Source organism: Pinus tabuliformis, chromosome 2_1 (assembly GCF_031772625.1).
Source record: "Pinus tabuliformis cultivar Carrire ecotype Pingquan chromosome 2_1, CPIR1, whole genome shotgun sequence".
In the NCBI taxonomy this organism is placed as follows: domain Eukaryota; kingdom Viridiplantae; phylum Streptophyta; class Pinopsida; order Pinales; family Pinaceae; genus Pinus; species Pinus tabuliformis.
Window position 1 is genome coordinate 730,640,109 of NC_142299.1, and position 14,901 is coordinate 730,655,009.

Here is a 14,901-nt window from a genome sequence, read left to right on the forward strand (position 1 = left end):
TAAATGGCTCGCCAAAATGCTGGGATATGATTATGAGATAACTTACAAGAAAGGGCGCGAAAATATTGTAGCAGATGTGTTATCATGCCAATTTGAGGAGGAAATCACCCTACTCGAGATTTCCCTTCCCATTTCAGAATGGATTGAAGAGGCTTGCAAGGAATGGTTTTCACATCCCTAGCTCTCCCAACCCATTAATCAATTGTAGGTGGATCCAAATTCCACAACGGGCTACTTGTGGCAAGATGAGATTCTTTGCTACAAGGACAAAGTCGTAATATCACCAACATCCACCCTCAAAAGCCGCATTTTGGCAAAGTTGCACTCATCTCCCACAACAGGACATTCAGGCTTTCAGAAAAAGTATGCTCTCACTCAAAGATCATTTTTTTGGATAGGCATGAAAAAGGACATTCTTACTTTTGTAGCTAAATGCGACGTCTGTCAGCGCCACAAAGGAGAAATAGTGAAATACCCAGGCACATTACAGCCATTGCCCATCCCGCCTCAATCTGGATGGAGGTTTCTATGGATTTCATTATGGGTCTTCCAAAGTGAGGAAATAAGTCAGTCATCATGGTGGTTGTGGACAGACTTTCTAAGTATGCTCATTTTTGCGCCCTACCCCACCCTTTTACACTAACTTTTGTTGCTCAATTTTTCATTGATCAGATCTTCAAATTGCATGGCATGCCCACTTCCATTGTGTCTGATCATGACCCGATCTTCACCAGTAACTTTTGGGAGGAACTCTTCCGGCTACAAGGTACCCAACTACAACTCAGTACTTCTTATCATCCACAAACTGATGGTTAAACTGAAGCAGTTAACAAATGTCTAGAGACCCACCTTAGGTGTTTCACTTCAAAAAAGAAACATCTCTGGGTACAGTGGTTACCTCTAGCGGAATGGTGGTATAACACCAACTATCATGCCACCACCAAAATGACTCCATATGAAGTAGTTTATGGTCAACTCCCTCCTTCCCCTACTTCTTATATCAAGGGATGCTCGAAGGTACAAGCAGTGGATCAACTCCTACAGAACCACACAACCATGCTGGCCCACCTTAGAGAGAATCTTCAACAAGCCCAAAATGGCATGAAGCAACAAGCAAATCAACATCACTCAGAACGCCAATTTCAAGAAGGGGATCAGGTATTTTTGAGGCTGCAACCATATAAGCAAACATCACTCAAAGATAAGGGTTTTTAGAAATTATCTCCAAAATTCTACGAACTATATTAAGTACTTCAGCGAATTGGAGAAGTCGCCTACAAGCTAGCTTTGCCACCCACTACAAAAATCCATCCAGTATTCCATGTCTCATGCCTCAAGAAAGTGATTGGGAACCATTGTAGGATTCAAACCAGTCTACCTGAAGTGGATGAAGAAGGGTCAATCTGCCTCCAAAATAAGCAGGTTCTTGACACACGAGAATGGCACCTGCACGGCTGCATGATCAAGGAAGACACTTCTCCAGAAGATGTGACCTGGGAACCAGCCACTATCCTTCAGCAGCTTTTGTAGATTCAGCCTTGAGGACAAGGCTATTCTTATGGGGGAGGGCATGTTAGGTTCCAACCCTAACCCCCTTATTTATTTAATATGATCGAGTCATAGTTATAGTTAAGTATAGAGTCAATAAAGCCCATATTAATAATTGTAATTGATTGACCCACATTTAATGAAGGGACCACAGTTAGTTGCAAATGGGATATGGCATTAGATAGATGGTATTAATAAGAACCTTGGTATTGCCCCATGGTATTGCATGTATGAATCTTATATAAAGGATAGAGACTCCCCTCGAGGAGCATCGTGTCTTATTTTGTAATTGAGCTAAGCCCTATTAGAGGTTGCCCCTCGAAGAGGCAAGTGAACATTGCTTTCTGAATAATAAAATACTTCTTGTTATTTCTCATTGTTCTATGTTCTAGGTATATTTCTTCACATATTTGGTATTCTAGTATCGTCTTGCAAGTTAAGAGCATAAGATAATATAATCAGAGCCGACATAACAATAATAATGTAAGGGCACAATAATAACAATAGTGGTCTTCTATGGGGCACAATAATTACAATATGAGGACTACATGGGCACAACAATATAATGAGGGGGTTGCACTAATAAAAATAAGGAGTTACACTAGTAGTATAGGGACATAACAATGTCTTTGGAGTAGAGTCCTTGTACTTCCACCTCCTTGGTGAGATCCAAATAGTTGGATTGCTTCCCCTCATCGGGACAATCCCATGATGAAGTAGATAGCCATATCCTCTAGTTCTAGTTCTTGGTATTTTATGATGAAGATCTCTCGATCTACATCGCAAAGACTGATCAAAGAGGTAAGAAATTCAATATGAGCCTTTAACTTTGTGGTCCTGAAGAATTTTGGCAGCTTGCAATTCCCCAGAGCATTTATGCATTCAGGATCCTGAGCTGCTTGGTGGTCTTTAGCCTCATGGCCTCCTTACTTCGATTCCAAGACCATTTTATCCTGCAAAACATCATTTAAACAGTAATTATTGCTTTTTTGATGGATTAAAAATCATCAATTTTTGCTTTAAAAGAGGATTTTCTTCCCAAAAAATCTGCCACGACTCCATCGTGCCTGTTTACGATCATTACAAGTTCAATGACCATACTTGCGATGGTTGCGAATGCCCTAAAATTTGAAAATCCTTCCTTATAGCATAAAAATCACCCTTTAAATTCCATATAAAAGTGATAAAATGAAAGAGAATGTATGGGCCTCTTACTTGTTGCAGGCAGTTTGTGAAACAATACCATGGATCTCTCGCAACAACCACTATAAAATCAAGAAAATTAGGGTACAACATGCACTTTCATAACTTACTGTGGTAAATGGTAAAAAATAAAATTACTTTTGACTGTTTATAGGTTTTCCAAATCAGTTTTTTCAGTATTTTTGTAATATTTTAATATTTTTTCTCGATATCAGTGATGGGTGCATTTCTTTGTGTAGTTATAGGTACCTTAAAAATGAACAGTGGTCATTATTGACCGATTCTTGTGAGTTTTGTTTTATCTATTTTTTGGACTCATTAAATAAACAAAAAAGGAACCCCCCTGGAGTCATCTTTGAGCTCTTTTCTGACTCTCAAAAGCTGAAAAGATTATTGAGTACTTGTGAGTTTGAAATCGTTAAAGTAAATGAATCAATGTCACCTCAGTCTATGTTTACCCCTTTTTCGGGCTGATATTGACTACTTACGAAAAAGGTACACCTTGGTTGAGATGGCCAAGAGGTTCCCTCAGATATTGTTTTCTACCTTTTCGGATTCAAGGGACAAATTACAAAAGGGGACATTATGGAGTTTTCTTTTTCATTTCTTTTTCAAACTCTCTAAATACGAAAAGGATAACAAGTTATTCATACATCGAACTCATTAAAAATCTACGATGAAAGAATCGTCATCATGATGAGACTGAGCTTCTCCTTTGTAAGGCTTGTAAAAATTACAACGATGGATTCATTTGAAGAATGAACTTACAAGACAAGAATTTGCTAACCCCTTCAAGCTTGTGATAAATGTAATTGGGGTACTCGCTAGAAATAGCGAGTAAGAAAATGAAGATGAGACAACCTTTGTATAGGTATAATGTCGCTCATGAACATGACACACTTCTGCTCTCGTGTTGGGTTTGGGATATCCTCACTAAGTAACATGTCCTCCTGGGTTTGGGTGATCAATTTTTCCTCTCAATTCACTATTCCATTCCATCATCATGACCTTGAGTCCTATGTTGAGTCAAATGCTGCCACACTCTGGAGTGGTGTCGCCAATGTTTAAGAGAAGTCCAATCTGCAGTTATTTTCCTATACACTATTTGATTCATTGTTACAGTCCTAACAATTATTCCACTTTGTTCCTTGTTTCATGTCGATGATGGGGAATTCATCATTGCCCTCCTTCGATGGGTCGCTTTTTATCGACTTCAGCTCATAATCCAGGAAGATGACTTAGAAACTCTCTTTTAGTACCTTAGATCTAGCATGCCCTAATGGCCAGTTCTTTGCATCCAATAACAGGTCTTCATTATTGGCTTTCATTTGGGTGATTCCATGAGTGTTTAACCTCAACTTCATTATCACATTCACATATTTTACTATTGTACCTTGAGATCCATTTTCATTATTGGTGGTTTTTCTCATACCTGTTAATGGTCCACATCATTGGCTAGTAATCAGGTGGTTTTCTAGCATGTTGGGCTTTAACAAATTTATTTGAATGTTAGGATTCGTACATTGGTTGGGTTGGGATGGAGTGAGAGACCTTGAGTCTTGTCTATTATGACTTACGTTGCATGGATTTATATGTCATTCATGATTGTACACATGTTTCTACTATACAGATGGTTGTAACCATACAATGGGACTTTATATTTGTGACAATCCTCATTATGTGGATGGTTGTGCCCACATCATGGATCTTTCCCTAATGTCCAGTTCTTCACATCCGACGATAAGTCTTCATTATTTGCTTTCGATCGGGTGATTACATGAGTGTTCGACCTCAACTTCATTATCACATTCATGGATTGTATTATGGTAGCTTGAGATCCATTTTCATTATTAGTGGTTTCTCTCATACCCGTTAATGGTCCACATCATTGGTCGATAATCAGGTGGTTTTCTAGAATGTTCGACTTCAACACATTTATTCACATGTTAGGATTCGTACATTGATCGGGTTGGATGGGGCGCAAGACCCTAAGTCTTCTTTGTTATGACTCAGGGTGCATGGAGTTATATGTCATTCATGATTGTACACATGTTTCTATTATATAGATGATTGTGACCATACAATGGGACTTTATATTTATGAAAATCCTCATTATTAGGATGGATGTGCCCATACCATGGATCTCTTCATATAGTATTCATCATCTGCCTGGCTGCGTCCATGTCGTGGATTCATGTCTTGATCTCAGATATGTATATGTATATGCATCCTTGATTTGTAGGTCTCCTGACAGTGCATGTCCTCATCCTTGCAAGAGCTCATAAAGCATCTCAGCCATCACTCCTCATTCTTCCTTCATGATTTAGGGTGCATGTGTTACAATATATTTTATCACGCCTCCTGCACTTTCCTGTTACATACCCTAAAGTGTCAAAATCATGAACATTGTACAGTATACTCATCCATTTATATAGCTCAGATCCCTCCTAAGGCTTTGTTTGGAAAATTCCCTGAGATTTCCCTCAAGAAATAGTTGTTAAAACCCTAAAATGAGAGTCATGACTCTTATGAGGCTTAAACAAATGATGGTTTCTTGTTGCACTATGTTTTACCCACGATGGAATCACTCTGTTCCCTTGCCTACCCATGATGATACCAAAAAGCTAATTTTCCGAAAGGAGATGAGAAGCTTCATGATCTAGAAGCTTCCATAGCTACGAGTTGGAGGTGGTTTTGCATAGCTGAGATTGAATCCTCCTAACTTGACCTCTTTTTCTTATGCTTATGAGCAACCTCCTTGAGATGTGGGCCTAATCATATCTTTGGAGAAGTCCTAACTCCCTCTCCCACCCTATAAATTCCTCTTTTCTCATTCCAAAATGGTTGGTCTATATACATTTGCACCCCAATGCTGAGCTTGTGCCTAGAAGCTATTCATTAGAATTTGAGAAGGAGTGTTTGGAGAGTTTCTTGGCTTGGACATGGATTACCACTCGAGGAGGGCCTTTCAACATCAAGGCTATTGTTGTAAGCTTCCCTTTATTCTTTAAATAATATATAATTAATGGTTCATCTTCCCAAAATATATATGTTCATGTATGTATTAGCTTGGCATTCCTTGATCTAATAAGTAGGTTTTCTTGGATTTTCTATTTGTTTTCGCATGCTTTGTTGTCTTTTGATCACTTGTGCAAATACATAAGCGCTGAGAAAAGCAGGAACAAGCCCCTAACAAAAGTAGTTCAAGGCCCTTAACAAAGGAAATCAGAATAACATCAGAATGAGGTAGGACATCTCTTTTGTTCTACTTTTCAATTATAACCTATGAAGATGTCTAGTTGATTGTCACTTCAATTGCTAGACCCACTCATTGGGCTAGAGGTATCATCTCTATCTGTAGAGAGGATTAACCTTTTCAACAGGAAGGCGTGACCACTTCTTTTAAGACATCTCCCCAGGACCCATCAGTGGTTATCTACGCAAAGCCCAATCACTTTGAGAGTGAACAGGATGATTAGGTATTCATAGGACTATTTATCATACGCAACAAATAAAAAACCTTTTTTGTTTGCTTGCTCACATGGTTTAATTAAAGGAAAATAAACCATTGATATTTTTGTTTTGATTTATGTATGTGATTCATTTTGAATTGATATATATATATATATATATATATATATATATATATATATATATATATATATATATATATATATATATTTATTTATTTATATATATCTGTATATATATATATATATATATCTGTGTGTGTGTGTGTGTGTATATATATATATATATATATATATCTTCTCCCAACACTAAAACTAGCATTTGCACCTTATGTTGCAAAGGAAACGCCGTAAGGCATAGAGTGGTGAAGAATAGGGACATGTATAGAGTGGGGAAGAATAGCATAGAGTGGGGAATAATAGGGACATGGTTATGGACATTGTTGAAAGCAAGGGTGGATGATAATGAGTTACAATTGCAATAGTTAGTTATGTGTATTCTAGAAATGGATATTTTGTAAATAATAATTGTTTGTGAAAGAATAGCAACATGTGAATGGACATTGTTGAAAGAAAGGGTGGATGATAATGAGTTAGAGTTGAAAGTATTAGTTATGTGTATTTTGAATATGGATATTTTGTAAATAATAGTAGTGTGTGGAAAAATAGCAACACATGAATGGACATTGTTGAAAGCTAGGGTGGATGTCTCTGGCATTCCGACTTTGGTGGTTTGAAGCTCTGCAACACCACAGCCCTGGGCCTGCTCCCATTGACCTTAGGCCGCTAGCGCCACATTTCTCTGAGCTCCTTTCGCTGGAATTCTCTCCTTGTGAGCATTCTAGTGGCGTCATTGTTCATCGCCATAACCTCCATGAAGAATTCAAACGGACTCTACCTGGAACTCCTACGTAAAAAGCGCACATATGTGGAGCGGAGAGCATTGTTCATTGCCATAAACTCCACTAAGAATTCAAATGGACTCTACCTGTAACTCCTCCATAAAAAGCGCACAGATGTCGAGTGGAGTTTTTTTAAGGGTATTTTAATGTTTTAAAACATTTTTTATTAAATTAGATGGATGATTTTTGTTCAATCGTCTAACAAAAAATCTAACGGCTACAATTAAGACAGAAGGGCATTTGGGGGAGTTCATTTCAGATGGAAACGCCTTACGGCGTATATATATATATATATATATATATATATATATATATATATATATATATATATATATATATATATATATATATATATATATATATATATAGATATATATATATATATATATATATATAATAAGTTTTTATTTAATATAATAATAAAAATCTTATAAAATAAAAAATATTAAACATAAATTTTAAGAATGATTTATCAACTCCTTCGCACTATGTCCCTCGGTTTTGTGCATATGACTGATAATTGAGTTGTATTCAAATATATTTGCATCCACATTCAAATATATTCAGTATTATATCTTATATATTCAGCTTACATAATATGTCCCTCGGTTTTGTGCAAATGACTGATAATTCAAATATATTTGCATCCACATTCAAATATATTCAGTATTATATATTTTGTATTCTTCTTACATATTTTTTTTTGTTTGTTATTTTTAGAGTAAATATATTTATATTTTATCTATTTTACAAATCAGAAAATTATAGTTTTATGATATAAATTTAAAAAAAACACTAAATTCATTTTAGGATTAAAACATACAATTTAAATAAAAGCCCATCACTGTCTCATGAAAAAAATCATATCGCCAAATTACAAAGGAAAAAAAAAACAAAATGTTTCTGCGTCCATCTTCTGTCTATCAAAACATCAATTACCTACCAATGTGGAAAGGTCAAACACCCAATTCATGTTTTTACTCAGATAAACCCTGACATCTTGTAGATGAGGGTTGGTGTGGGCCTCTTAAGCAACGAAAAGACTGTCCCACAAAGTGAAAGTTCCACCAAATGTATTGTAATGATGTACTCAACGACAATGAACATCTCATCTTTTTGGGTTTCCTGTGAACTAATGTACTTGATGATGTTCAATGAAACCAGCCACTCAAATCAATAGAAATTACAAGTATATCAAGGTAAAATCATTTATTAATCTCACCTATCGGGCTCCATAGACAACTTGTAGTTGGCGTTTCAGAGGGATGACATGGATTTACCATGGTGTACTGGTAGTCTGGAAAAGGTGCCCTCTAAGCAACATAGTACTGCAATGATGTAATATTAATCTCCAACTCAGTTTGTGGAGGTTATCTCTGGAGCTAATCAAGTTATCGACAACAACTCATCTTTTTGGATCCCATCAACTAATATAATTGATGAGATCTAACGAAGCCAACACCTCATCAATAGAAATTACAAATTTTCCTGGGAGGGTCACAGGCAAAATTGTTTACTAATCTCGCCTATCGATTTCTATATACAACTTGTACATGGCCTCTGTGGCCTCTCATAGGTGCTAGCGAAATGGTGCACAGGTTGGATTAATCCATGATGTATCGCTAAATGCTTGTAAATGATTAAGAGAGGTTAAAAGTACTCAGGGGTTGATATTTCACATTTGCATAAACAAGCCCATACTCTGAAAGAATACTCAATATTTATTACAAGTACACTACAATGAAGTCGTACCAATTTTAGAGATTTTAATTCATATTGATTCATTTACAGCAATTATTGAAGATAAATCTCATCTTGGTTGCAACTTTTCATTCTTCTCCAAGGGCTTCACTCTGAAGTTACAAAAGGAAAAAGTATTTAGATTCTTCTGAATAGCGCATCATTTATAATGCCATCTAATAGGAGTTAGAAAAGGGAAAAAAATGCCTAGATTCTAGCAAATAGCACATCACTTAAAGTATATACATGGAAAACATTTCCTAGCCTTTTGATTACTGCTTGTTATTTTGAATGCCCTTTAGTTCAAAAAGATATCATCCATGCTAAAAATGGTGGCCATCTTTTGCATGCAATGAACAATTTCATCTGTAGTGCAAATAAGGGAGCTCTCTTCCTTATTAGATCCCCAACATCCTGTCCCCAAGTGTTGTTAGTTAAAACCCAGATATGCTTAAATCTCGCTGCAAAAAGAATTTGTTGATTCAGCTCCTCTAGGATTGAATTTGAAGACTTCAATAACCTCCAACTATCATTTCGCTCTTCATAGATCAATCATGAATATTTCCCCTCCATTAGAAAAGCTGCATTTGAATTTTACTCCAATTGGTAGGAGATATTGGTTTGATTTTCACTTTTTGGACCGTGAGTATTATTATTGATTTTTGGAGTTAACAGGTTAACTTCTTCCCAATGGCAAAGCCTTTTCCATAAAAAGGAATACCCTGCCCTTTAAACTTCATCTCTGATTCTCCACAGCATGCTGGACAAATCATGCTGCAATGATCTGCTTAAAATTATTTTGTGACCATGGATTAGTTCCAGCTTTTTATGTTATAGCGGGTGCAACCCATTTCGTGCAAGGAAAGCATGCACCTGCTTGTTGACTTCAATCCAACTGCATCCAGCCGTTGGTTTAATCCCCCTATCTTTCATGGTTTTTCTCAGCTTTTCAATACCATCCCATCGGCCCACTGAAGCATAGATATTTGAGAGCACAACATAAGTTGCTGCATTTTTCCAATCCAACTCAAAAAGGTGTTCTGCAGCGTATTCTCCTAACTCTGTATTGTTATGTATGATACAGGCACCAAGCAAACACCCCCAGACTGTAGCATCAGGGGTTATTGGCATTTTGCTTATCAAGTCTTTAACCTCTTCCAGGTGCCCAGCACGGCCAACAAGGTCAGCCATGCAGCCATAGTGTTCTATCACAGGTGTGATCTGGTAACATTGACTCATAGAATTAAAGTACTTTCGGCCCTCATCCACTAGGCCTGCATGACAGCATGCCGACAACACATTGACGAAGGTAACACTGTCCGGTTTCATACCAGATTGTTGCATTTCTTGAAATAGTTTCAAGGCCTCCTTGCCACATCCATGCATTGCATATCCTGCAATCATTGAATTCCATAAAACCACATCTTTTCCATGTATTTTGTCGAAAACTTCATTTGCCTTGTCTATGCTTCCACATTTTGCATACATGTCCAGAAGCGCGTTACACAAAAATACATTGCACTGAAAACCACTTCTAATTATTTCTTCGCACTATGTCCCTCGGTTTTGTGCATATGACTGATAATTCGAGTTGTATTCAAATATATTTGCATCCACATTCAAATATATTCAGTATTATATATTATATATTCAGCTTACATAATATGTCCCTCGGTTTTGTGCAAATGACTGATAATTCAAATATATTTGCATCCACATTCAAATATATTCAGTATTATATATTTTGTATTCTGCTTACATATTTTTTTTGTTTGTTATTTTTAGAGTAAATTTATTTATATTTTATCTATTTTACAAATCAGAAAATTATAGTTTTATGATATAAATTTACAAAAAAGACACTAAATTCATTTTAGGATTAAAACATACAATTTAAATAAAAGCCCATCACTGTCTCATGAAAAAAATCATATAGCCAAATTACAAAAGGAAAAAAAAAAAAAAAATGTTTCTGCGTCCATCTTCTATCTATCAAAACATCAATTACCTACCAATGTGGAAAGGTCAAACACACAATTCATGTTTTTACTCAGACAAACCCTGACATCTTGTAGATGAGGGTTGGTGTGGGCCTCTTAAGCAACGAAAAGACTGTCCCACAAAGTGAAAGTTCCACCAAATGTATTGTAATGATGTACTCAACGACAATGAACATCTCATCTTTTTGGGTTTCCTGGGAACTAATGTACTTGATGATGTTCAATGAAACCAGCCACTCAAATCAATAGAAATTACAAGTATATCAAGGTAAAATCGTTTCTTAATCTCACCTATCGGGTAAGAAAAAAGTAGCATTTTATCTATACTATACTTTGTCAACCTCATGAAATAGAGCCCTAATCTAAACGCTCACTGAGACGTTTAAGTTTCTTTCGGATAATCTAAACGCTCACTGAGACGTTTAAGTTTCTTTCGGATAATCTAAACGCTCACTGAGATGTATCAGTTTCTTCGGATTATCGATTTACAGTTTTTGATACCTTACTTGATTTGAAATATCTAGCATCGCGATAATTTTAGAGATCCCCGAATCCCCATGGGGTAGTTAGCAGTTGCACAAAATTTCAAATGTTCTGGGATGGAGTCAGTGTTTCGGATTTGTAGAAAATTGAAACAAAAATTCACAGGAAATGCGGGGCGTTTGAACTAAACTTAGGGTAGACCCTGAAATAGACCGAATAGTAAAATCTGCACTGTAACCAAGGGATGGATTGGTGAGAGCTTACTGGCCACAAGTTAGGGGTCCAACAGCGGATTATGGGAATTTGATTGATTCATTTCGGCAAAAAACCATGAAAAGATTGGACTACTGAAACGACTATACCCCATCGCCTTTAGAAGAAAGCATTCATAAAGCCGTAGAGGCAATGTAGGTTTCAAAGTTCTTTCAGAAGGCCCACATCACCTCCACCAGGAATTCCTTTTCAATGACAAATCATAGATGGTGTCCAATAGATGTTAGGAATTTTCCCCACACAAGGCGCTATTAAAGGTACAAACATCAGTCGCCCTGTTCATTCAAGTCGGATTCATGTCTGCTTCTCAGTGCCAAATAAATAAACTGATCAGTGCTTGAGCAGTGGAAATGGGCTTTCCATGTTCCTTTACTACTAATATTTGCTGTCGAGTGAGTTGTAGTTTCTTTCTATCTTTGAAGGTGCATTTTAGCTAATATAGACCCTGTTTACCTAAAAGATTGGGTTTCAAATGGATTTTATAAAGTGACTACACAAATATGAATCAGTCTATACAAAACTTGCTTCAGTGGATCCTAAATTTGTTTAACTTCAGCCTAATGCACTACCCATTTCTGGATATCCATCCCCAGTTAACTTAATATCATGCCCATCTTTCTATATCCATCCTTGGCATAGTCTAATAATCTAATTGATGTCTCAATCAAAGTTTTATGTTTAATCAGTCTATAAAATATAATTATCAGGTTTCTGGCAGTCTACCAATTTATAAAGTTCCATACTTGGTCCCATTCATACCCAACTCTGAATTTCCATCCCCAGTCTGTAATATGACTATCTCAGAATGCAAGCATATACCCATCTATGATTTCCATTCTTAATCAGGGTTGGATACCTATGTATGAATATCTATCTTTTGCCTAATACCATTCCCATCTGTGAGTATCCATCCTTGGCTTAATCGAATTCCTATCCATGGCCTAGTGCCCCACCCATCTGTTGCCAATTGTCATAATAGCATGGGTGGATGCTACAGATGGATTTATAAGCTTCTGTTTTCTGTGATTATTTTCTGTGCTTTGCATATGGTATTTTTATCAGTGATTCTGCATTGGCATTGTTCTGCTGGCCCGGTCTCACTATTTGTGAAGGTGGTGTGCTGGAATCTGAAGTTAGGGTGGAATATTGCAGACATGTATGTTAGTTTCTTTCATATCTAAATGGAAACCTTTTTCTTGCAGTTTTCTCTGTGTACGAGGCCTTCCTTTTATTGAGGCCCAAACCTGGGCTCTGATCTATGCGGAGTCCAAATTTAGGCAGTTCACTATTATTTTACTGTAATTTCTGCTCCTGGTTTCAAGAATTATAGGATGAAGAGGGCATGGTGGCAAGGATGAGTTTGTTGATAGGCTCGATGACTTTTTAGTACGCAAATGGACTAATTACAAATGCATGGTCGATGATTAATGAAGTGTCAAGAAGTGAGTTAAATAGTGTAAAACTCTACAAATTCTTTTTAAATCTAGTAAGAACTTTGTTGGAATTTATAGTTCCATTTGATTGATGGGAATTTTAATTACAGAGCATTGTTTTTAGGAGTTTAGATTTATTTTAAGATGAAAATGATATTTGAAAGAAAAAAAAGTAGATCAAGGCAGAAATTTATCTCACTGCAAAACATAAACAGAATAGAGGAGCAGTACAAAACTAAGCTAAAGTCATCATCAAGGAATTCTATTAAGCATTTATCAAGATGGTGCCTATATTTCTTAAGAGGTTGGTGCCTCATCCTGATTGGTGCCAGAAAATCTTTGTGTGCTTCATGTCAGAATTATATGGCTTCTACATAAGTGCAATCAAAGAGATCCCAGTCTCTTTATGCTATCCAATTTCAATGCCCCTGCTTCCATAGATTTTCATTAATCTAAGTTGGCTCCGAGAACATATCATGTTTTAACTTATTGCACTAATTAAGCATTTAAAGTTCTATATCACATGGCATGCCAAGAGCACATCCAAACTCCTTAACTCTCTCTGCATTCCACAGTTGCTACTCTTAAGATCTTTTACAAAATCAAGTGTGGATTCACCAACAGGACATTGGTTCGCTGGTGAGGTTGACAGAACATTAGACCATCTCCCATTTTTTCATTCTAAATGTGGTCCACCCCACCATAATGACACGTCAAAATGTGCTGAAGAAGGGTGCAAGCTGCAGAAGAATTTGGTGGAATCATTACTCCTCAAACCTGCCCCCCAAGCGAAACTGAATGTGCTTTGCGGTGCAGCTAGGAAGCTTAGTGCATGTTAACATGTGGGTTTTACCTGACAGGGAATTCCACAGTTGCAGGGTCAGTCTAATCTTTGATGACAGATTTACTGTCCTTCTGCAGAAGGACAGAAGTCATACCAACCAACTGTTGAGCAAAAGATACCAACAATCAAAATTAGCATTTTCCAAAACTTTTAACGCCACTTATAACACAATTTCGGGTTGTTTCTAATGGACCATTGGTGAGTTAAGCCATCCGCCAGGGTTCCATTCTGGTTGTGCCCTGCCCCATTCAAATGGCACGTCAAAAAGGAAGGATGGGGACATGTCAAAAAGGATGGGGTTACGTTCGTGCAAAATAGAAATCTAACAGGCCTATGTCGTAAGCCAAAGAAAGTCCGTATTATGCAGTTCAACCATCGACACCAGAGCATATTTTCCGAAGCCAGGCAGCGATTGTTTTCGCTGATCAGAATAAAATGAAAGGAATTGTTTATTCCATCACTTGTAATCTTCGGCACACAATTTAAAAGTTTTCCAAGTGCAGTAAAATACAGTAATATTACTAAACTTCGCCACAAAGGGATTTTCAATGCGTGATATAAACAGTAAAACCCGAGTTCCAGCCTCTCTAACAAAACCCGGAATAGAAACCAGTACCTCAATAACACTCAAGGTTTCTCCTAACATCTGCAGTATTTACAGAAGAATGTGCAATGCAAACAAACCCGTCGGTGATTCAGGATAATTATAATAACTCCAACCCCAGTTATCATAATATGGTCGAAATCGATAAGGAAAATAAAAGGGGAAAACATATGAAATTCATGACACCAGTAGTAACACATAAATTACTGAAATTCGAACGCGCGATCTTCTGCCGCCTGCACGACGTACTGTCTATGTCTTCACACCCTACCAACAACAAGATTGACAGCAAAACCAGAGGTCGAGTCCAGGCAGAGCCCTAGTTGGCAGTGCGAGCCAAGCACATATCAGCTGCGAAGCTGGCGGTGCGTCCGTCCCGCTTCCGCTTTCTCATTAACCGT

General features: G+C 37.0%; 1 pseudogene; it reads right to left on the minus strand.

The window, feature by feature from the left end:
• Positions 1-9,694: 9,694 nt before the first annotated feature.
• On the minus strand, positions 9,695-10,351 carry LOC149202677 (pentatricopeptide repeat-containing protein At4g02750 pseudogene; annotated as a pseudogene).
• Between the last annotated feature and the right edge of the window lie 4,550 nt (positions 10,352-14,901).